We start from the raw sequence: 23,791 nt of genomic DNA, 5'->3' as shown, positions 1-23,791 counted from the left end.
AGCCTCCTTGAGCCTCCCCCCACATTCCTGATGATAAGCTTATGCTCGAAACATAGACTCTCCTGCTCCTGGGATAAATTGAACATCTGATTATATCTCATTGCTCCTGCAACATACTTCCTGATGTTTTTATACATCCCCTCACCCCAACAGTCAGGGTATTATACACAAATCCCTCCAGAAATATGCATCATTTTCTTTTCCTTACTTTTATCCAGACACCTTTTCCTCCTGCTGACTTGTAATGACTAGAATCTGATTCTTTACACTGCTGTAGTTGTAACTCCTATCAATACATTTTTTCCTTTCTCAATTGCTTAGCTTTTTCAGAATATCTTGTGGTACATTTGTTTTTCAAATTGTGCACAGCTTGTAGTCAGGTCTTTGTATTAAGTGCTGTCATGTAGTCTTCAAGTTGTACATCTAACTCATCACTTATATCATACTCTACTTTTATTTGTGTACAAAACTCAGACTTGGGTAATTTTCTTCATCCTGCCCATACACCTTGTTGGTGTATTACTTACACTGACTCTTCACTCTTTTCGTTGTTGATATTCTACACAATGATAATCAGTTTAATATCTTCATTAATTTTTAAACTGGTTTGATGGTACTTCCTCCAATGTATTCTGCTCTCAGGTTATTAGTATTTCTCTTTTTATACTCTGCTTATTCGCTTTTAGACCCCAATTTCCTCATCTTTTGACTTAAGATTTTTCCATCCAATTCCTTCAATAAGTTTTGTGGAATGTGCACAAGCACTATTTAAGAACCATGTGTCAAATTGTGATGGATCAGACCAAGACCCCCTCAAAATATATTAGGTAGATAGCCTAGACCTCAACTTCTCCTTGTTGTTAAACATCATGTCTTACATGGGTGTGTGTGTGTGTGAGCGAGAGAGAACACGAGATGTATGGCAGCTTCCAAACTATAACAGCTACTGAGAGTTGAACTAAACTCCTGGTTTTGCAGAAACTTGATCCTTCATGCTGCTTAGCATCCAGCTCTAAAAAAAACTCCTAAGTCCTCACAAGCTTTTACTTTCTGGGCTTGAAATAGCTTGATTGGCACTTCTATCTCAAACTCTCTTCATTAAAAAAAAAAGGGAGAAAATACAACTTTTAAAGCCATTGTATTGTCACAATATACCTATTTACAGGCAAAAACATCATGACAGATGAAAGTATATTCATGGCTGGATACATTTATTAATTTGAATACTACAAAATGTATACATCTCCAAAGTAAGGTTCAAATTAATATTGCTCAATTAGCAAAAATCTAAAATACTGCAAATGTTAACAAATGTGAGATAACCTGAAACATCAACCATTTCCCTTTGGATAGATGCTGCCTGACCTGCTGAGTGTTTCAAGCATTTTCTCTACTTAGCTCAGTTGGCATCCTTTTCTATCCAAGTTAGACACTGAACTGATCACAAATGTATCTTCTGGCTGAGTGAATCATTTCTTTTATGGACCTGATTTTAGTGTTGTTTTTAGAAACCAAAAACATCTGTGCCTGCAATTTATTTCCATAAAGACTTGTTCCGTTATAACTGCAAGTGCCCTTCTTTTGCATTAAGCTTTACAGTTCATACACAATGCATACATATCATCAGCAGATTAAGGTCTCATCTTTATCTTTAAAAAATACTAATCTGTTCATTGATCATCTAAAATGGGTCAGTTTAATTTCATTATTCACTATGAATATTTAACAAGTATAAAATTACATATTTCTGATTAATTAGCTCAAAATCACAAGCTTGTAAATTTAAAAAATAATTAAAATAAATAGGTTCTGTACCAAACTATTTCCAAGTTCAAGATAAACAAGTAGTATGTAAATCAATCTCAGTTCAACTGAATCCAATGTTAGGACATTGCCCAGTTAATTTTAAAGTCAATTAGTTTGGGTTGCATATTGAGAAGTCAAAAAAAAAAACTGGATCTTTATGTCATAACAAGAAAACAATTTATGAGGATCAGTTTTCACAAGAAATCCTTCCCTTTAAAAACAAAATTAGATATGGGTATCTCCGAGTAGGACAACATAAGTAACCCATCTCACATTGCCCTTAAGGAGATGGTGAGCTGCCATCTTGAAGTGCTCCAGTCCATGTGTTGTTGGTACATCCAGTGCTGTTAGGGAGGCAATTCTTGGTGTTTCATAATTCTTGAGTCACAGACAGCAAAAGAATGGCAATATTTTTTATAAATCAGTATGGTACTTGGCTTGAAGAAGGATTTATAGGTGTTACTATTCACAGGCATCTGCTTCCCTTGTCCTTCTAGGCTTAGAGGCTTATAAAGGTGCAATCAAAGGAACATGGCGAGTTGCTACACTGCATCTTGTGGATCATAGACACTGCTGCCAGTGTGCATTGCCCAAAGAGAATGAATGTTCAAGGCAGTAGACTGGGTAACTGTTTTGTACCATATGGTGTCAAGTCTTTTTTTTAAAAAAAAAGTGTGTTTGGAGCTACACTCATTAGGTAAATAGAGAATATTCCACCATTCTCTCGACTTGTGATTTGCAGATAGTGGACTGGTTTTGGGGAAACAGGATGTGAGTTACCTGACATAGATATTCCAGCCTCTGACCTGCCCCTGTAGCCATGATTTATAATTCACTAGTTCAGTTCAGTTTTAAATCAATGCTAATGCCCAGGAGGTTGATATGAGGATTCCAGCTATGGTAATACCAATGAACAGCAAGTAATGATAGATTAGATTCTCTCTTGATGGAGATGGTCATTACCTGACACTTGTGTGACGCAAATGTTACTTGGTAATCATTTGCTTAAGCTTGTACATTGTCCAGGTCTTGCTGCATTGGGACACAGATTGCTTCAGTATATGAGGAGTCACAAATGGTGCTAAACATAGTTGTACAATCAGCAAAATTCTCCACTTCTGACATTACAATGGAGGGGCTATCATTGATGAAGCAGTTGAAGTTAATTGAACCTTGGACACTCCCCTGAGGAACTCCTGTAAAGATGTCCTTGGAGTCTATGGGATGGATTGACAGAATAACACATCAGATTCCTTATTTTTAGGTTTGGCTTTTATTCTCATGGGGGAGTATCATTTCAATGCATATTTAACTGAATTTTGCTTTGGAACAGAAACAAGTTGGTTTTCTTGCTCTAATTAAATTGGTTTTGGCAATGATGGTTCCTCATTCTCTCTCAAAATACATATTGTGGGTAGAATTTAATTTAGCCCAAAGGACTGGGCAGGGATCAGGAATGAAGATGGGGAAAGTGGTATGGGGTAGTGGAAGTTGGTTAGGCAGCATGGTTAAAGTGTCTGTTGCCTTCCACACTTGCTGCCATTCATTCAAGGACAGGGAGTTTAGATAATGATCTCCCCAAACAGTAATTGACTAAAGTCAGTCATGTCCAGCTACCACCTGGTAAAGCTGGTGGTCTCCTGACTGGGCACCTGGAGAGATGCCCCTGCTGAGTAACACCGCCCTCTGTGATACTCTCAGATATGGATACTCTCCCCCAACCTGCTGGGGAATGTCTGACTGGCCCTGGCAAGACAGCCCATTTACCTGGCTTCCTCCATGTTTGCTGCATCTGGCTTCCTGTAGAACCAACAATGGTCATTATTCCTGGTGGCATTTTTTGGATGAAAGAGCTGTTGAACTAATGATGGAGACAGAAGCCAGTCACCAGGAGGTCATTGGGTTATCAACAGAAAAACTATGACAGCTGCTGTTGCCCCAGCTTTGTGTCCTCCCATTCAGTCAGCTCTTTATTTTTGTGTATTAAAGTGACACAGAGTGTTGATAGGGTTCGGAATGTGCTGCCTGGGAGAACAGTGATGGGTGGATTCCATAGGAGGTTTCAGTAGAGAGCTAGATATATAAATCGAAAAAGTGCTGAAGTTTAAGTACTATGGAGATCGGGTTGGAGAGTAGGATTAGGCGGGTAGCTCTTTTGGGAGTTGGTACAGATACAATGGGTCAAATAGCCTCCCTTCTGTACTGAAAATGTCATGATTCATACTGGCGATGTGTAAGAGATTGATGTCAAGAGCTCCACTGATCCCTGTTCCATAATGCAATGGTTAACTCAATGCATAAATTTCTGTGGATGAGAAACTGTTCAAAAAGTGCATTTTTGAATGTGAATATAAGATATAATCACTGGCTTGGAAAAACAAAATGTGAGCTACTGTCATTCACATTCTCTAATTGCTCAGGTGCTCAATTGCTCATTTTCTTTCTATTGATCTATCGGAAATCTACTCTTTTATTCAGCAAGTTGGACATCATGCGCTGGGTCTTCCCTGCTGCAGGTAAACTTTTACAAACAAGGTAACTTTCAATTGCCTACAAGAACTTCAACTGACCCATGGTTGAGCCAGCTGCTTGTCACATATCCTGCAGCTAGTATAATTTGAGCGATTGGATGGGTGTGGGTAGAGCACTGGATGCAGTATGCCACTGCCACAGTGCTTAGTTCTAGGCCAACCTGATGCAATCCTGCCCCTTTAGGCTGAAAAATTCTTCTTCACTCAACAAGATTCTCTCAGTATTAAGTTAGATAAATTAGGAGCATACACACAGTTGTGGATAGTGATGAAGGATGTTGTAGGTTATGGAGAGACCTAGATAAGCTGCAGGGCTGAGAGGTGGCAAATGGAGTTCAATGCGGACAAGTGTGAGGTGATTCACTTTGGTCGGAGTAACCAGAATGCAAAGTATTGGGTTAATGGTAAGATTCTTGATAGTGTAGATGAGCACAGAGCTCTCGGTGTCCAGGTACACAGATCCTTGAAAGTTGCCACCCAGGTTGACAGGGTTGGCAAGAAGGCATACAGTGTTTTAGCTTTTATTAATAGAGGGATCAAATTCCAGAACCATGAGGTTATGCTACAGCTGTACAAAACTCTGGTGCGGCCCCACTTGGAGTATGGTGTACAGTTCTGGTCACCGCATTATAAGGAGGATGTGGAAGCTTTGGAAAGGGTGCAGAGGAGACTTACTAGGATGTTGCCTGGTATGGAGGGGACATCTTACGAGGAAAGGCTGAGGGACTGGAGGCTGTTTTCGTTAGAGACAAGAAGGTTGAGAGGTGGCTTAATAGAGACATACAAGATAATCAGAGGGTTAGATAGGATGGACAGGGAGAGCCTTTTTCCAAGTATGGTAATGGCGAGCATGAGGGGGCATAGCTTTAAATTGAGGGGTGATAGATATGGGACAGATGTCAGAGGTAGTTTCTTTACTCAGAGTAGTAAGGGTATGGAATGCTTTGCCTGCAATGGTAGTAGATTTGCCAACTTTAATACATTTAAGTCGTCATTGGACAAGTATATGGACGTACATGGAATAGTGTAGGTTAGATGGGCTTCAGAATGGTATGACAGGTCGGCGCAACATCGCGGGCCGAAGGGCCCGTACTGCACTGTAATGTTCTACGTTCTGTGTCAGCAGACTCACTGAACTACGAAAATTGGCATCGTCATGATGTTGATAGAACCCCCAAAATACAGGTGTTAGCCTCAAATGCTTGTGTGTCCCGAAGTACCCTTGTGATAAACTATTTTGTATTTAATGGTCTTCAAAAAAAAAAATGTATGCAGGGAAGAAACTGAACAGGCTACATGCATCCAGTGAAAAGCAAATCTTTATCAAATGAATATTCCCATCCCCTCACTTTTGGCAATTCCTTACTTGACTGATTTTAGATCAAAAACTACTCCTATCAAAATATTAACCCAGATTGTGCCATTGTCAAATTTAACAGCTAGTGATTAACGCTTTGAAGGCTATCAAGCCAAAACTGAACTAAGAATTGGAGTGGTGGCAAGCAATTTAGCTCACTTATATTATTTGCAATTTGGAGAAGACAGAACATGCTATTAGTTTTTATTCTTTCTTGATAATAGATCAAGTAATGAAAGATATTTCACAAAACCAAATTCAGCAGGGTTGTGTACTCTTGTCACTGAAGCCAGGGTAAGTGATGTTGTCATGCGGTGTGGTGCAAGTGCATTGATTTATACATTTTACAGCACAGAAACAGGCCATTTGGCCCAGGAAATCTTAACAATATGCCCGAGGCATGTGAGCCTCCTCCAATCCCTCTTCACTCAATACCTTCAGCACATTTTAAAAACTTCTTTCACCTTCACATGGTTATCTAATTTCCTTTTAAAAAAAAAGTGTGTAAATGTGTCACCTGCAGACTCCAGCTACTGCCTGACCACAAACCCAATTCTGACTGTACACTTTTTCACCAACCAGGTGACCCAATTAGAGAAGTCACTGGAAATACATGCTTGCAGGACACAGACACCTTTTGGCATGTGGCTGTGCAAAGAAATAAATCTATCTTTTCAAATAAGTTTGCCTGCAAAGTTGAGCATCCGAAATTTAGAGTCATTTCTTCAAGAACGGAAATACATTAATATGGAATATCTGGTCAGCATGGAGGAGTTGGACCGAAGAGTCTGGACATCTCAATGATTACATGTGCATGGTCAGTCCTTTAGGGAGGTTTGATTAGTAGGGGTGCAGGGACAGAAGTCAAGGTGGTGCTGGGCTAATCCAGTTTTTCACCTTTTGTGCATCACAAGACACATTCAACTGAAACAGAAAAAGAATTCAGAGCAAATAAAGAGAGCTAGTCAGAGGGTATATACCAATGGCCCAGACACATGTTTGCAGTTGTTCGAGCATTGTACAACCAGATGCAGATAGCATACTATGCCTTTCAGCCTTCCCACTCATGGGAATCATACCCACAACAACAGCAGATTGCTCACATGACATGAGAACAATCAGCACAGTTAAAAAGGAATCTAAATTTAAACATTTACCTGCATTCTGCAATCTCAAGAATACTGACCAGGGATTGATTGGAAACAGGACTACATTTTAAATTCAAGTATGCACAGGTTTTTGCCTATAACCATCTGCAAAGGAACATTACACATGATTAAAAATGTTGTGAAAGTAACATAATTAAGATGGAGCAGCTTTTCATTCTTTTGACAGCATGATAAATTAAAAGACTCTGCTATTAGCACACAATTTTGAAATTAGAACCTTACATATACTGAGCTGTATTTTCGGAAGTACGAAGGATCGCGATGTTGTCATTAAATAACATTAAAAGTATTGTTAAATTCTTTTGAAAAACAACCAAAGTATTATTAAAGAGCTTGACTAAAAGATATTCATGCAAGGGCACAAAGGCCTTAACGTATTTAAAGTGGAAGTTTTCAAAGATACATTCCTCGATAGAAAAGAAACATTTTTTTTGACAAAGTATCACACTTGGAAAAACATGTATGTGTTCAAATATACAAGATAATCACGGTTGAAACAGTGTTGCTTTCTTCACCTACCCTTCCTAAAATGATGTGGACCCTGCTTCATAAGATTGTAAACACTGGTGGATAATTGCCAGGAAGATTTACATTTATGTCTTTTGAAATTGGTGCCTGAATGGTTAACTTCATAACATCGGTTTACTTTTTAATTAAAAAAGAATAGTGTTCATATTACTTTCTTGCTTTCATATTGGAATGGTACTTTAATATTTATCTTTGCTTACATTTCAATACAGGAGAAGCAGCCTTTCTTCAAATTAACTAATACCTTAATCCCATATTAGCAGTTTGCATCCCCTTTACCATTCAAATACAATGTCCTGAAGAAGGGCTTATGCCCGAAACGTCAGATTCTCCTGCTCCTTGGATGCTGCCTGACCTGCTGCGCTTTTCCAGCAACACATTTTTCAGCTCTGATCTCCAGCATCTGCAGTCCTCACTTTCTCCAAATACAATGTCTTCTCAGACAAAGAAAAACTGCAAATGGACAACTGTACCCAGTGTTTAAAAAGAAACAGGAGTTTAAATTGATGCAGTTTATTCCAATAACATCACACATTATCAATTTATGTAAGCAGCTAAAGCTAAAAGCTTTCAAGTAAAATCAGGAGTTATTTATAAATCCCAAGATAGCAAAGAGTTCCTTTAACTTTGATTACTCTGACAATGCCATTGGGCAAGTACAGTAATCATAATGCAAATAAGATCTACTCAGCTACACCACAGTGGAAATAAAGCATGATGTGCAGCAGGTAATTACACAGTATAACAGAACTGCCCACTTTTCAGTAATGTCAAACAAAGAAGCTCCATGTTCAGCTATTTGTCAGACCAAAAAATGTGAATGGTGTAGGGATTAAGGAAGAGAAATACAGAATAAACTGCTGAGTGAAGGGGATGAATTTGACTTGAATTCTGACACAAGGCTGAATTTTGATCCCAGGATAGCCACTGCAGCTACCGAGAGGAGATTTGAGGCAGGGCCAATTATGAGGCCACTTCCAGGAGCCCTGTTCAATTAGGTGTGCAACTGGAGGGTGGGGTGAGGGGTCAATGATGTCTGGGAGCCCCAGTGGATGAGGAAGGTACTGCCACTGTAATTAGAGGACTGCAAGGATGCCTCAAGAAAGAAATGCAGACCAAAATGGCTCAAACTATACTGTGGCAATAGATGCCAGCTAAAGACAGAATGACAACTAGAAGTCACTTTGAATCCTGCGTAAACATAACAAGCTGTTTTGCAGAAGTGACCTTGATCATCAGGCATACCCATCCCATCCCTCCCCACCTTGGACTCCACATGATTAGGGAAGGGGGTGGAGGTGGGGAGCAGTGGTGTCAATTCAAAATTTGGAAAATCCATATGGTACATGAATAGTGCTTCCACTTTGCACTTCCATTGACTACACCCCCCTCTGGTATCAACCACCATCCCCAGCAGCCAGCTTCTTGAAAATAAATCAGAGGCTCACAGACTGACATGTTGGCTGGTCAGTGAAAATGGCTGACCAGCCAACCTTCTTCTGCCTTGGAATCAAAATTCAGCCAAAACTGCACCAAAAATGAGAAAGAAAGCCAAACAAATACAAAATATTGATTCATTTTAAAAAAAGAGAACATTCCTTGCAATATTTTACTTTCAAATGTGATCTAATAGATGGTTACTTCTGGCATCGCAAATGTCCACAGAAGTTGAAGTTAAATATTGTGAGATATGATTTTATAATGGAAAGGTCTCACATCACTTTGATGCTATTGCACCCAGCTATTGGATGGGAGTGTCTGACAGCAAAGCTAGACTGTCACTTCCATCTTGCATAAAAAAAAACTGCTTTGCATCAAATTGAAAGAGTGGAATAGCTTCAACAATCACAACAACTTTTCTGTGATGTTAATGAAACAAAAAGTTCCACAAACCATTAAACCAATAGAGCTATCAGGTATTGGGAATAAAATCTATGGAAACTTTAAAAGAGGATTCAGTGTACCATGATGTTATACCAACCAACAAGCGGTTACAAATGTAAACCAAGCATGCTTTACATCTGTCTAATAGTCAAAACAGGACCATTAGTTAACATGTCTTGTGCAGATTCTTTACTGGTTTCAAGTCTGGTTACAATCACAACACAGTTTTAAATTAGAACTTAAATATGCACATTTGAACCATCCAGAAAGAATCCGAACTAGTTCATTCCTGCGTTGAGCCCTTAGGAATATACACCCTTCATTATCAAAGTCAAAGGATCGAAAACTCTGTTTCTGAAGTATTAATATTACCTGTACAAACTGACCTCTTAGAATTGCTGTGATTAGATGAGTTTAGGTTCCTGAGCGATTTGCCTTATTCACACTAGCAGTACTGAGCACTGCCAGACAGTTTTTAAATCCTGAAGTGGACAGATGTCCTTGCTGTTTCATTTAAGTTCTCACCATTCATCAAGGCAAAGCTATTGTCCTAACAGATTAGCTACATGCCTGGGATTAATTTACATTCAAAGCATAGAGTGGCAATATTTTTGCATTAATTGTCATTGATAGTCTCATAAAAAGGTTCACCCTAAGAAGTCAGTTCAAAGGTAAGCAGTAAAATCATGTGCTAATACATGACTGAACTGTTTGATGTGCAGCTTTATTTGTATAGCACACAAAATGTAGAAGCAGAATATGGAAGACATATATAAAAATAAACATAAATGTCAAGAATTTGAAATAAAACAACTTCAATTTCTCTAAACAAACTAACTCCCATGGTAGCTTGTCAAGAAAACCAGTTTGTAAATAAACTAAAATAAGAATTGATGTTACATTTTTGGCATCAAACCAAAGTTATTTTCTGTTTGAAATACAACGTTGTCAAAGCAACAGAGTTCCAACTATGATCAGCTCACCTCAATTGGAACATTTTCATTATTAGATTCCAACGCAGGAATTTAGTCAGTTCCCATAATGGGCCCCTGAAGGCTGCACTACTCTCTTTCACATTCCCACTTTATTGAACTAACAAATAGTCCTACATTGAATTACATAGAGTATACACACTATCTTCCATTTTGCCCAACCAGTCCATACCAGCATCCTGCTCCACCCATCTTTGCTCACTTTATGTACACTAGGGGCAGGAATAGGGCATTGAACTCAAGACTGCTCTGCCATCTAATAATCTCATTAAACCCATATTCCTCCCCATCCCTGATAACCTTTCATCCCCCTTGCTTACCAATAATGTAATCACCTCTCCCTTAATTAAAAAAAGGATGTTCAAAAACTCTGCTTTTTTTGTTTCAGGAAGTGAGTTCCAAAGACTCACAAAAATCACCTTCTCTGCTTTAAATGAGTGTCCCCTTATATTTCAATCAGCAACACCTAGTTCCTGTTCTTCCAAAAGAATCCACTCCACAATTCCTCACAAAGTCCTCTGTGGATTTTAGCTTTTAGTAAAGTCTCCTTTTACTCTGCGAAATCAAGCAGATACAAGCCTAGCCTGTCCAATCTTACCTTATAATGACAACACCCCTATTTTGGAGAACTTCACTGAACAGCTTCAAATGCATGCATACCCTTCCTTTAAATAGGAGGAAACCAATACTGTGCACAATACTCCAGATGTGGTCTCAGAAATGTCCAACACAACTAAAGTATATCCTCCCTACTTTTGTATCTGATTCGACCTTGAAATAACATTCATTAGCTGTCCTTGCAGATTAATCTTTATAATTCATGCACTGGGACGTCTAAATTCCTCTGCATCTCAAAGCTTTGCAACCTCTCAATCTTTAGATAATATGCTTTATTTTTGAGAAAAAAAAACACACTTATAGTTTATTTTCCAAATCTTGGCCTAACTTAACCAATCTATATCTTTTTTGTAGCCAACATTTGTCTTATCAACGTACTTTCCTATCCATCTTTGTGTCATCACCAATATTGGCAACTGTACCTTCTGTTTCTACACTTATATAAATTGGAAACTGTTAAAGTCCTAGCCCACATTAGGTCTTGCCAATGTAAAAACAAAATCCATTTATGCCTTGCCTCTGCTCCCTGTTAGCCAGCCAATTGTCCTTTCATGTCAACATGCTACCTTGTAAACCATGAGGTGTTTCTTTCTGCATTATCTTTTGATATGGTACTATATCTAATGCCTCTTGAAATCTAAATACATTACATCCACAAGTCCCTTTTTCTCCATAGCACATATTACTTCCTCAAAATATCTCCTATGTATCATAAAATCATGTTAATTCTGTTTGATTACCATGAAATTGTCCAAGAGCACTTTTATAATTTTGATTATTAACTTTAACATTTTTCTTATGACACAGCTTAAACAAATTGACTGTAGTCTCCTGATTTTGGCAACTCCCTATTTGAAGAACGGAATTACATTTGCTGCATTCCAATCAATCAATGGCACCTTCTCTGAATCTAGAGTTTTGGAAAATTGAAACCAATGCATCAACTATCCTACTAGCTGTTTCTTTTAATACCTTTAGAAGAAAATCCATCAGTGCCCAGGCTATTATCAACACAAAGTTAAAACAATTCATTTAGTTCAATTTCTCTGGTGAGTATAAATTTGAGTTCTTACCTCCACTCCATTTCCTGATTTAATCAATGCTCCTGGGACATTACTTATGTCATCCGTAGCCAAGACTGATGCAAAATATATGTTCAATGTACCTTCTAGAGGACCAATGCTCAGTTTGTTTAATGAAAATCTCAGTCTGGCACTTAGTCCCCTTAAACTGCATATAAAATTCAAACATGAAATGGTCACTGCTACCTTGTAGGTAGCTTCACTATGAGATCTAATCTTGTCCAACACCTGGTCCAGTATGTCTTGCTCTCTAGCCCATTTCAGAATTTTCTGTGCTAAGAAACTATCTCTTGAAAACTGTGTCTATGAACTTCTCATCAAGGCTACCTTTTACATTTTGGCTGTTCTAGTCTATATGTGGATTATAATCTCTCATGATTATTGTCATGACCTTCTGAAAGGCACAAGTTATTTCTTCATTTATGTCCATCCTGTTATGAGGTTACTACCCAAGGGGTCTGTACATCACTCCCATTGGTAACTTCTTGCTTTTATCATTTCTACACAAATGGTTTCTGCATCCTTGATCCTGAACTTAGTTCATTATTTCTATTGCACTAATATCATTATTAACTAACAAAGCGATGCCTCCCACCTTTCCTAGCTTCTTACCCTTCCTAAATGTCTGGTAGCCTTCAAGATCCAGGTATCAATCCTGGCCATTCTGGAGCCATGATTCTTTCAAGGCTACCAGATAATCCTAATTTATTTGTACTTGCACTTTTATTTTAAAAAAGTCTTTTTTCCCCCTAGTTATACAGCTTGCAAGGCAGTGGCTCCTGCATTGTTAAGGTGTTGGCAAATACCAATGGCACAAATCTCACTTTCTCCAGTCTTGGAGCCAGTGCCCCACAAACCAGAAGCCATGTCTCCCACAAACAAACAAACGTCTTTCAACCATGTATTCTAATCTGATTTGCCCTATGCCAATTTATACATGGCTCAGTTAAGAGCACCAATTTCCTTCTCCCTTATATGGTTATCTGTACAACTCATCAACTACTCCTGAGAATTCCATATTATGCCAACATCTTGGCTAAAAAAAGTTTCTTCTGAAATATATATTTGAATTCATTATGATAAATCATCTGTAGCCTGTAGCTTTGCTCTTTTCCCAAAAGTGGAAACAATATCTGGATATGATTTTTTTGACTGTCACCAAGATGGGAATTGAAGGCATGTAGTGTGGAAAATTGACTCTTCTAGCCACTGTGCCAGTTCCTGGGCTCCATTCTGCTTCCAGACTAGCTTTGCAGTGACAGAGTTGTGACAGATAGGACATCTAACTTGACTTGAGTGGGCTCATTTTTGTGCCAAACTGAAGGTAAGACCGGAAGACAGAATGGCATTTTCCAGTCAGCTTCCACATTCTTATACTGGCAGGGATCAGTTTAGGTGCCTAGAAATGGGCACTTAGCAGCACCAGCACGTGAGTAGGCCTGAGAGGAATATTCCTGTGACAAGAACAACCACAGGCTGCTCTCGAGAGGAGTTCTCACACTGTTTTGTCCCACTTCTAAATAATTCATTGAAGATGAAAACATTTGAGAGGGAGAGTGCTTCCATGTTGAAATACCCTCTCTTTCAGCTTCCATTACCACCCATTGCTCCTTTCAAGTTTGGAAGGCCTTCCACATTCAAGAACACTCTGCTTCCATTAGTTAGACAGAGAATCTATGTTAATTATGCACACGAAAATCCCAACGACTGTTTCACCCCTGGGGGTGATTCAGAACCCAGAAATAATTCTGGGTTTTATTTTTTTAACCCCAGGGTGGGGACAGTCCAGCATTCTGTCCATCAAAAGCTTGCCTAATTGAGGAACCTAGCCAGCCATTCCTCAGCCTTCTTTCAAGACAAAGTGATGTAACCTGTTCATTCTTTCCAGACTGTAATAATTGCACTGTCTGCCGTGCTGTCAGAGCTTAGCCTGGGAGTAAGTTCCAGCCTCACAGTCTTCTGGTCTCAACTGACCACAAACAAATGCATATTTGAAGTGGATTCTTCAAATGAACCATGCAGCAAATAGAGAAAAAAAAAGGTTATGATAGTACTTTAGTACAAGTGAAATCGACCTAACGGTTGATTTTATATGTTTGACTATATAGTGTACTAAAAAATAAATCAGGTCATCTCATAGCCTCTTAAGGAAACAGACCAAGTAAATATGCCTTAAATGACAGTCAAAAAAGTGATTAAGACATTCTGAGGTGCAAAGCATGTAATAATCATGAGGAAAAAACATTCTAAATTAGATGGAAAGTCAGGCAGCTAGATAAAATAAAAACATTCCATTTTCTTGATGGATGTTTCCCAAAAGCAGAATTCTAAATTGGGTCAAAAGTTGAATTATTTAAACATGTAAATTCAAGTTTGTAAATTAAGTGTACTTTCAAATGTTTAACTTGACATGTTATGGCCTTTATGTTAATCAGTGGTAATGATTTTCTATCTCAGCTCCAATTTATCTTCTCTTCCTCTCCTGAATGCATTGACTGATGCTACAGCACAGTTTCACAGATGCAGACAACCCTCAGCACCTTCATCAGGCAGTCATATTTGACAGGTGCATCTAGATAGTGAATATCAGCAAGATGTTGAACTATGAAAGCATTACCGTTGAGCAGGATATGTCTTTAAATATCAATACATTAATCTTCCAGGAGTCACTGGATACTCATTGAGCCATTTTCCTTGAAAAGTTCTCTAATGCTTAGTCAAAGCCGTCCAGTTGAGATAAACCATTTCACTGAAATGCTCTTTCCAGTATAGAATAGAATCCCTATAGTGTGGAAACAGACACTTCGAGCTAACAAGTCCACACCAACCCTCTGAAGAGTAACCCACACAGACCCATTCCCCTAACCTATCTAACCTACATATCCCTGAACACTGGGCAATTTAGCATGGCCAATTCACCTAACCTGCACATCTTTGGATAATGGGAGGAAACTGCAGCACCATGAAGGAAACCCACACAGACACGGGGAGAATGTGCAAACTCCACACAGTCAGTCGCCCGAGGCTGGAATCAAACCTGGATCCTTGACACTGAGGCAGCAGTGCTAACCACTGAGCCACCGTGCAACCCCAGTAGCTCATTTAATCAAGAGAACATCCAAGCTATAGAAAACAAAGATCAATAAATTTGGCCATCAAGGATTATCAGCACTGAAGCAACCAGATTCAGCCTTGAGTCTATCAAAGACAGGCGCTCCTGGCTAGGATAGCAATAGATGGCTCTACAATTGACTCGTGGATTAGAAAAAAGGTGCAAAGTAGACTGGTATGCCTCCTCTTGATTGCCATCCACGGATCTCTTCTGCAAGAAGGCCAGTGGAAGACGGACAAGAATAGTGTTAACATCGTTATGCTGGCCTCTGCATTCCAATTGCTTGCTGCTACAACACAGCTGAATGCTGATCATCTGGGAGAGATGTGGAAAAGGAGCCAGTACCCATTTCACTGCATATTAACAAAAGAAGTCAGAAGAAGGAAAAAATAATTAGTGATGGAGCATTCTGTGCCAGACAGATCCACACCAGACACTGATTTTATTCGGTATAGCATCAGGGTATCTCAAAGCTATCTTATCCCCTTTATTCAGTGTTATTTGGCATTGCTGTTTGTACTTCAAGCACATTGAAATCTCAGCACACAAGAACAGGGTTTGGCTGCTTCTAAAAAGATTACTTTGCTGGATTTCTCTAACAAAATGAGAAAAATGACAGAGTTCTCCATTCCTCTACTAGCACAAAGGGAAAAAGGAAATGGATCTCTTCTACTGATGTCCACTAATTGTTCCAATTCTGTAGGTTGATCAGAAGGTGAATCACAATGACATTACACATCGGTTTATGGTGAAACTCAGGGTCCCCTTACCATTTAATCATGAATGGATATTGGCAGCTTCCCAAAAGCACTAAGACTTAAGCCGGAGCAAACTAAAATGAGGTTATTTATCACAAGTAACTAAATTTTTAATTATAAAAACAAAAAGAACTGCATGTGCTGGAAATCTGAAGTGAAAACAGAAAATGCTGGAGAAACTTAGCATGTCAGGCAGCATCTGTAGAGACCAACTAAGTTTCTCCAGCACTTTCTACTTCAGTGTTTTTTTTGTCTGGTTACCCTGAAACAAATGATAACCCAAGACAACAGACAAACAAGACAAAAAAATGGATCGAAAGGAACTTTGAAAGCATACAGCTAGTGTCCAGTCCATTTTGAAGGAATGGGTGGTTTTCCTGAATGTTTGTGGAGCTGCTTTAAGGAAGAACTTCGGCATTTGTTTGATGATCCTTCCAACAACTCTAGAGAATGTCGGGCACAGATTATTGATTGAATCTTTCTGACGATCTGATGTGTTGCTGATAGATTACAACTTGTCCTTTAAATTGCATTATGTTTGGTGTCAATGTTTTAATTATGAGGCAGACTGGCAGCAGGGAAGGAAAGAAAAAAGAAACAAAATAAATCCTGAATTCCGGATCCCATTATTTCATGGGATGACTAATGCCCGGATTGAAAAATCAGCCTGTTCGGTCACATGAACTCCCAGAGCAGAAACGGAGTAACATTATTCTCAAATTGAGGGACAACCAACAGTGAAAGCTTTCATTTTACATTCAATGCTTTTATATATTAGATTGGTTTGCTTTTCTTTTAATGGTCCATAGTAGGTTAAAATAATAAAAATTATACTCCAGTATATTCAGAATATGTAAAAAGGTCCATAATTACATTATGCATCAAATGACAAAAGAAATTTGATTTAACCTTTATAAAGTTGTCATTAAGTTCCCATCCAAAAGTCTTTCCATTGCAAGTTTAGACAATACACAACAAACCAAAATGTCAACTAGCAAAACAATAACTAAAAACCATTTGATTACACCCCTATACTTCCAGTGCCTTATATACATCAGGAGAGCTAATTCTCTACTGCTCACATCTACCATTAACACTTATCTTGCATCTCTACACCTCTCCTGTACTACCATTAGTACTCCCTTTTGCTCTGGGCACCCTCATCACCAGTTCCACTTGCTCCCTCTCCCCTTTTGGTAAGAGCATAAATACTATCAGTTCCCAGGCTCTGTCAGTTCTGAAAAAGTCATTTTGAACTCGAAATGTTGATTCTGTTTCTCATCACAGATGCTGCCAGACCTGCTGAGTTTCTCCAGCATTTTGTTTATATTTCAGATCTCCAGCATCGGCATTTTGCAGTTATTTAACTAAAATGCATATTCTGTGTTTGAAACTTGAAATGTATAAAATGCATAACATTTGATTTTTGATTTCCACCAACAATTTTAATATTTTAGTGCAGTCCCTTCTTTCTTGTTTTATCTTTACTCTCATCTCCAGCATGCAGTTGTCTTCTTTGTCTTGGTTATGTTGTACCACAACAGTTCTGCCATTATACAGCATCTCTCCATTATGGCAGTAACTCGTCTCCTGGTTGTTAAAAGGAATATCTCAGATACAGATTTTGTCATTAGGATTACATGCCCAAGGCAAATGCAACTAGTCCAAAGTCACGAATACAAGTGACAAATCAGGTTCAGCAGTTCTCCTTTACTATTGCAAAAGTGAAGCAAAAATGAAAAAAAATCTAAGTACCTGGCAAAAATGAAACAAAGACTTCACCTAATTATCCAAAATGTGACAAAGTCTTGATGATAAAACTTTAGTTCCTGTGGTCTCAGTTTAGTTTCAAGTCTCCAACAAGTCCCATTATAAATTATGAAGTCATATCTTTAATGGAAACTCCCTCACGTAAGCTTGTCACACTATGCTTATATATTTTTTGCCAGTGGAGCTGCTGCAGAACCATTGTACTGCTGATAACTCCACAGGTCTCAACCAATTCCACCTTTCTGAAATCCTGTATTGCTGGAAATATAAATACTGATAGAGGGAATGAAGTTATTAGAGCAGAATTTATGGTTTAAGGGGATTTAATCAACTCTGGAAACCATGGTCTAACTATCCTCTGCCATATGATCCTGCATTGCTTTAAGTCCACAATTAGGTGTCAACTTCTGGAAGTGTTCAGTTTGGCCAATGGTTGGCTGCCTATCTGGCAGCAAAGTGATTCCTATGATTTTAAAGTCCCAGTTCCGCTTACACATCACCAGACAATTGCAGGGTACCAACACAAGAAGCAGTCAGCAGATTTAACAAGGAATGGAGGATAGATTCAGCATGGGTAAGCCGCAGAGGCGGAGATATTTGGACAAATTAATTTTGTGGCCTGGAAGTCCACTTCAGTGTTTGTTATGCCCACAAAAATAATTCAATCTTCACCTTTGCAGGAGCTCTTCCCTCCAGTGCCTGCACTGCACAAGTTCTAACCAGTTCCCACTAAATTGCCATTCAGCGTTTGTTAGAAGACACCAATTTCTGAATTGTAAGTGGCCCAATGCCCGAAACAAGCAGGACTATTGAACATCCAGAGAAGGCCCCTTGTAATATCAGACTGATGCATCAGCCTTACAAGGCTAATAAATCTATTTATCCCATTTATGGGCCATTACCAGCTCGTTAGCAAAAGAAAAGTAGTCATGATGCTGGAGAGCTGAAATAAAAATTGAAATTACTGCAGAAAGTAGGCAGGTCTGGCAGCATCTGTGCAGAGAGAAATGAGAGTTAACATTTTAAGTCAACTATGAACAGATCAGTTTCAAAGAAAGGTCATAGAATCATACAGCATAGGAACAGACCCTTCAGTCCACGCTAACCATGTTCCAAACTGAACTAGTCCCACCTGCCTGCAACTTGGCCTATCTCCCTCCAAACCCTTCCTATTTATGAGCTTATCCAAAAAGTCTTTTAAACATTGCAGCTGCATCGACCACGATGTGAAAAGTTGCCCCTCCTATCCTTTTTAAATTTGTCTCCTCTCACCTTAAAAATATGTCCCTAGTTTTGAACTCCCCCACCCTAGGGAAAAGAACCTAGTCATTCACTTGACTATGGTCTCATGATTTTATCAACTGGAATAATGTTATATCTCAACCTCCTACACTCCAGTGAAAAAGACCTAGCCTTTCCAATCTATTTTTATATCTCAAACCTGGCAACATCCTGGTGAATTTTTCCTGAACTGTCTCCACCTTAACAATATCTTTCCTATAGCAGGGTGACCAGGACTGTGCACAGTACTTCAGAAGAGGCCTCACCAACATGTCGTCCCAACTGCAACACTCAAAAGATCTGAGCAATGAAGGCAAGCGTGCTAAAATGGACTGGAAAGATTAACAGAGAGTGCCAGACCTTGAGAGTTTCTCCAGCAGTTTGTTTTCATACCAGCTCATTAATGATTAAATTCCCTACAGTGTGGAAACAGGTCCTTCGGCCCAACAAGTTCACACCGACCCTCCGAAGAGCAATTCACCCAATCCCATTTCCCTCTGACAAATGCACCTAACACTACGGGAAATTTAGCATGGCCAATTCACCTGACCTGCACATCTTTGGACTGTGGGGGGAGATCGGAGCACCTGGAGGAAACCCATGCAGACACGGGGAGAATGTGCAAACTCCACACAAACAGTTGCCCTAGGCTGGAATCGAACCTGGTACCCTGGTGCTGTGAGGCAACAGTGCTAACCACAGAGTCACCGTGCCACCCTGGTGCCACTGTAAGCAAAGGGAGTGAAATGTATTCCCTGTTAGCATTTTAGTTATACAACTGAAAGCAAGGGGCTCCATGTACTTTGCTAACATCTGAACCCTACTGTCAGGGTTATGTGGGGATTGGAAGCCTCCACTGTGTTGAAATGTGACAGATGTTGCTAGTGGGCAAGTTTGCCATCCAATGAAGGACAGTGGACAAGCTCTCAGAACTGGAGGGCCTAGAAGTGCCAATTGCCAATGCAGGCAAGTGAAAGAGATGGAGCTTTATGATAGGAGGTGCCCACTCTTTCAAACCTAACATTGAAGTGATCTTTGCAGCAGGATACCATTGTGTGGTATGGAAAGGGGAATTAGGGAATCTCCATACAGAACAGCCTGCAGTCAGTTCACACCCAGCCAGGCAGGGAGGGACTCTCAGTCTGTCAGGAGCACTTTCTCCCTGCTTTGATGCCAGGAGGATGCCTCTAAGCAGTTCAACTATCCCCTGCTGTCAAGCTTTGGCTACCTGCTGGAGTGCCTTTGCCAATCACCATCTATCTCCGAGAAAAATGAGATTGAGGATAAAAAGGATTATAAGGACAAAAAGAACAAGCAGGAATCTTTAGTGCCTGCTGACTTCTATTCCTGCCTCTGGCAGGGCGTCAAAGTCCAGACCAAAATCTCATTAAAAGTTCCTGATACTGAGCAGTGTAGTGCAGTTCCAAGATGCTGTCCAGAGAGGGACAACAATCATTGTGATCCCAATATTAGCCATGCCATCAGTAAACGTGCTATTCCCTACCGAGAGGAAAAGGCACAAGGTCAGAGTGGTTCTTCCCCTGTTAGATGAGGAAGAATACTGTCTTTAGCCTGGGTGAATAGTTGTGAAAGCCTGGGGAAATCAGGGGAAGGAGCTCTGATTGAAGAAGAGAAATAACATTTTTAAACATGTTAATACAAACCTTCATCACGTTCATTATGTTTTTCAACTTGCAGCAAAGTGGGAAGGAAGAAAAGAATTTCTATTTAAAGTACTTCCTTCTGTAAGAGTTGCAAGTAACTTAATTTAGCCCACTGTTCAAAGCGTTCCTAGCAGCCAATTGGAGATTTACCACAGAGCATCTTGCCAGAAGACAGCTATTTCACTGATGAATACAGGCTTGGTATTGGTTACTATTTAATGTTGTGTTTTCCCATGACAACTTTATGTATCTGCACGCAAGAATTGTATGCATGAGTGTCTGCACGTTAACTATTCACAAGAATTTCAATCATAGTGTAAAACAAAAGAAAAATGATGAAGTTTATCAGTTAATAGAAGGAATAATTCCTTCCAGTGCTTATGCAAGTCAGAACGTGGATTCTAAAACAAGCTTGCTTGCAAACCATAATCACCAATTTTTGTCTGATCAATGGCAGGAAACTGACAAATATTTAATCTCAGGTTGAAGGCCTTATCTGAAGTCAGATCCTCAGTAATCATGCCATAATTTGTATGGTATAAGAAAACGTTTTTGTGAAATAAACCCTCAGCACTAACTTAAGCAATTTTTTCAGTACTGCTTGTGCTGGCATGAACACATGCTTCGCTGAGCCACAAACTCCTTGTAGCAGCTAAATATCATGGTAACAAATTAACACTGCTAATATCAGTAAAAGTTGAAGTGAAATCTCTTGTAGCCAGTGTATAACAAGATATTAATAACATTCAGCTTTTTAAAACCCCAAAATCTCTTTTAAAGGGATTTTAAAAACCCTTATTAAAAAGTGATTAATCAGAGCCATTCCCCTCATTGTAAAAATAAAATGCACCATACCGGCTACTGTGCTGCCAATCAAGTGACCGAGTTGACCTTTACTTTGCACGCTTCCTTGGCTGACGGAAGAGTCCCTGTTCCCCTGTAGGAAATGTGTGACTAATGAGTATTCCCGTCTCACTCCCACTCCTCAGCGCCTGCCTGTCCCATTGTTATACATCATCAACCGAAGCAACCTGCTGAAGGCAGCTGCTCCCTCCAGAATCATCAACCAATCACCTACCACTGCCACCTCCTCTGACATCACATTCAGGGTGACTGTAAAACACAGGGCTCATTCAAAAGTGTCCACGTATGAACAGTCTCAATCCTGGAGAGGGAGAATAAAACAAAAAAAGGGAGCAGGAGAGAAAACTCTGCTTTTCAGCTGATTACCTCACTGCCACTCTGCTATCTGGCACTGCTGCAGAACACTGAAGTTGCAACTGGGCACACCAGGCTGCAAAAAGCCAGCATCCTAAAAATAACTATGAAATCTTCTCCCCCTCCTTGGAAATAAAAATGAAATGTTAGGCAATTAAAAACTACAAGGATAATTTGGTTTAATTATCAAACAATTGAAATGAAATCAAATTCAATTAGTGCAGTATACATTCTTAATAAAGCTCAAGTATTCAGATTTCAGTAGCTTGAGTCACAGCTACTCATAAATGCAACACTAACATGTTCACGCGTTCTGCTTTGTGTTAAACATCCACATGTGCCGCTTTTCAAGTATTCTTGGGAAAGCCATGAACAATCTTGAGGGCAAATTAATTTTCTTTTTCCACGGCTGAATATCAGAGCCTATTGTATCAAAGGGGAGAGAGAGAGGACAAGAAAAATCACAGCATGCACCAGGCAATATTACCAACTGCCCACAAACAATAGGTTAACAAAGTCTGATAATCTGATTGATTGCAACAAATATTAGAATTTACACTGTCAAACAATGTGGAAGACATATTCAAACCTAGAGCACAGAATTTCAGCTGCCTTGAGCACAACTGAACATGGCTACCTCATTCCTTCAAAATTTACATCTGACCAGATTCAGATTAAAACGCTTAATAGTCACTGAGCTGAATTAAACTCAAGTTCAACATTACTCCATATCTTACAGGTAAAGAAAATCTTGATTTGGACAGAATAAATTTGACAGAAGTTGCTCAATTCTGCAGTACAAGAGAATTTCAGGGTTAACATTTTTAAAAAAACTAAAGACACATATAAAACCAAACATCCCTAACATTTAAAACAAATATCCATGTAATTGGCTATTATGCGAATCATCCTAACCCAATGGGGGCACAGCAGCAGAATTCTGTGCCCACTCACTACCTAATATGCACAAAAACTATTGCAATCCAGACAAAGGCTTGAATTTCTATGCACAGTTCAGTTTCTATCCAGTAGATTAGTCATTCAAACAAAACCACATTGTTTTTGGCACTTACCTTTATATCAGTGACTCCAGCTACACAAATCAGCCATTTATTTACCTATCATCCTTCGACAATGATAGGATATGTACAACCTCTGCAGGCATACACAGCAAAACCACATACCACAACAAATGGACATTTTCCAAATGTTGTCCTTGCCATACACACAAGGAGAGTTCTGATTCTCTGAGACCAAGGCAATTCTTCTCCTTCCCTTCTTCAATAACCAGGTGCACTGTAATCCTCATTATACAAGCTTTCCATTCTTTTCCAAATGGGCCCGTAAGGCCAAATTCAGGTCATATCAGCAGTTTGTTGTTCATCTCCAATGTCTGCGCTAATTTTCTCAAAAGATGCAGAAATTGCAGGTTTTCTCACTTGGAATATCTGATCATTATTAGCAAAGAAGAAGCTATTATTTTATCCCCATCCCCTGTGCTTCACCTGTAAACACTTTTACCCCATTTAGATAACAGCTGCTGGTTTGCTTTTGCAGATAATTAGCAGCTGCAGTGAATTAATTCTGGTTATCTTCATGCAGTGAGATTGTTACTGTGATTTCGTTGTGAAGCAAACTCTTTATTCTGAAGGTATGAATTGAGATGTTTTTCTTTGCAGCAATGTAATGCAATGCATAGATTAGTTTGCCCCATGTCCATTCATGTGTACTCCTTCGCTGCTGCTTCAGATCCAAGTCCATCATTTTACTGCTTTACTCCCTTTTTTTCTTTGCTCTATTGTCATTAAGCCTCCTTCCTTTTCTTTCCTTCTGACAATTTACTAACTACGCACACCAAATCCCTACCCAACATCTGAACATGCCAGCTCCCCGGTCCCTAGTATGATTGGTTCTTCGATAGGCTATGGCTTCTCTGCCTATTTCTTGTTATTCTCCATAGGGCCTATCATGGCATCCGTTGCTGCCTGCTCTTCAGAAGTAGCAACCTCAAACTGACCCAT

General features: G+C 39.3%; 1 protein-coding gene and 1 long non-coding RNA gene across 15 annotated transcripts in view; both read right to left on the bottom strand.

The window, feature by feature from the left end:
* Positions 1–23,791, bottom strand: part of rbfox3a (RNA binding fox-1 homolog 3a) — a 1,786,123-nt gene that overhangs the window by 1,517,606 nt on the left and 244,726 nt on the right. The window lies entirely within an intron of this gene.
* LOC122562126 lies at positions 1,207–21,880 on the bottom strand. Its single transcript, XR_006315229.1, has 4 exons — positions 21,408–21,880; positions 6,852–6,947; positions 3,574–3,667; positions 1,207–3,023 (listed from the first exon to the last, which is right to left on the bottom strand). It is a non-coding gene; the product is annotated as an uncharacterized LOC122562126 (long non-coding RNA).

The sequence above is a fragment of the Chiloscyllium plagiosum genome, chromosome 24 (assembly GCF_004010195.1).
Source record: "Chiloscyllium plagiosum isolate BGI_BamShark_2017 chromosome 24, ASM401019v2, whole genome shotgun sequence".
NCBI lineage: Eukaryota > Metazoa > Chordata > Chondrichthyes > Orectolobiformes > Hemiscylliidae > Chiloscyllium > Chiloscyllium plagiosum.
Note: the sequence above shows the minus strand (reverse complement) of the source record. Positions and strands in the feature narration are given on the sequence as shown.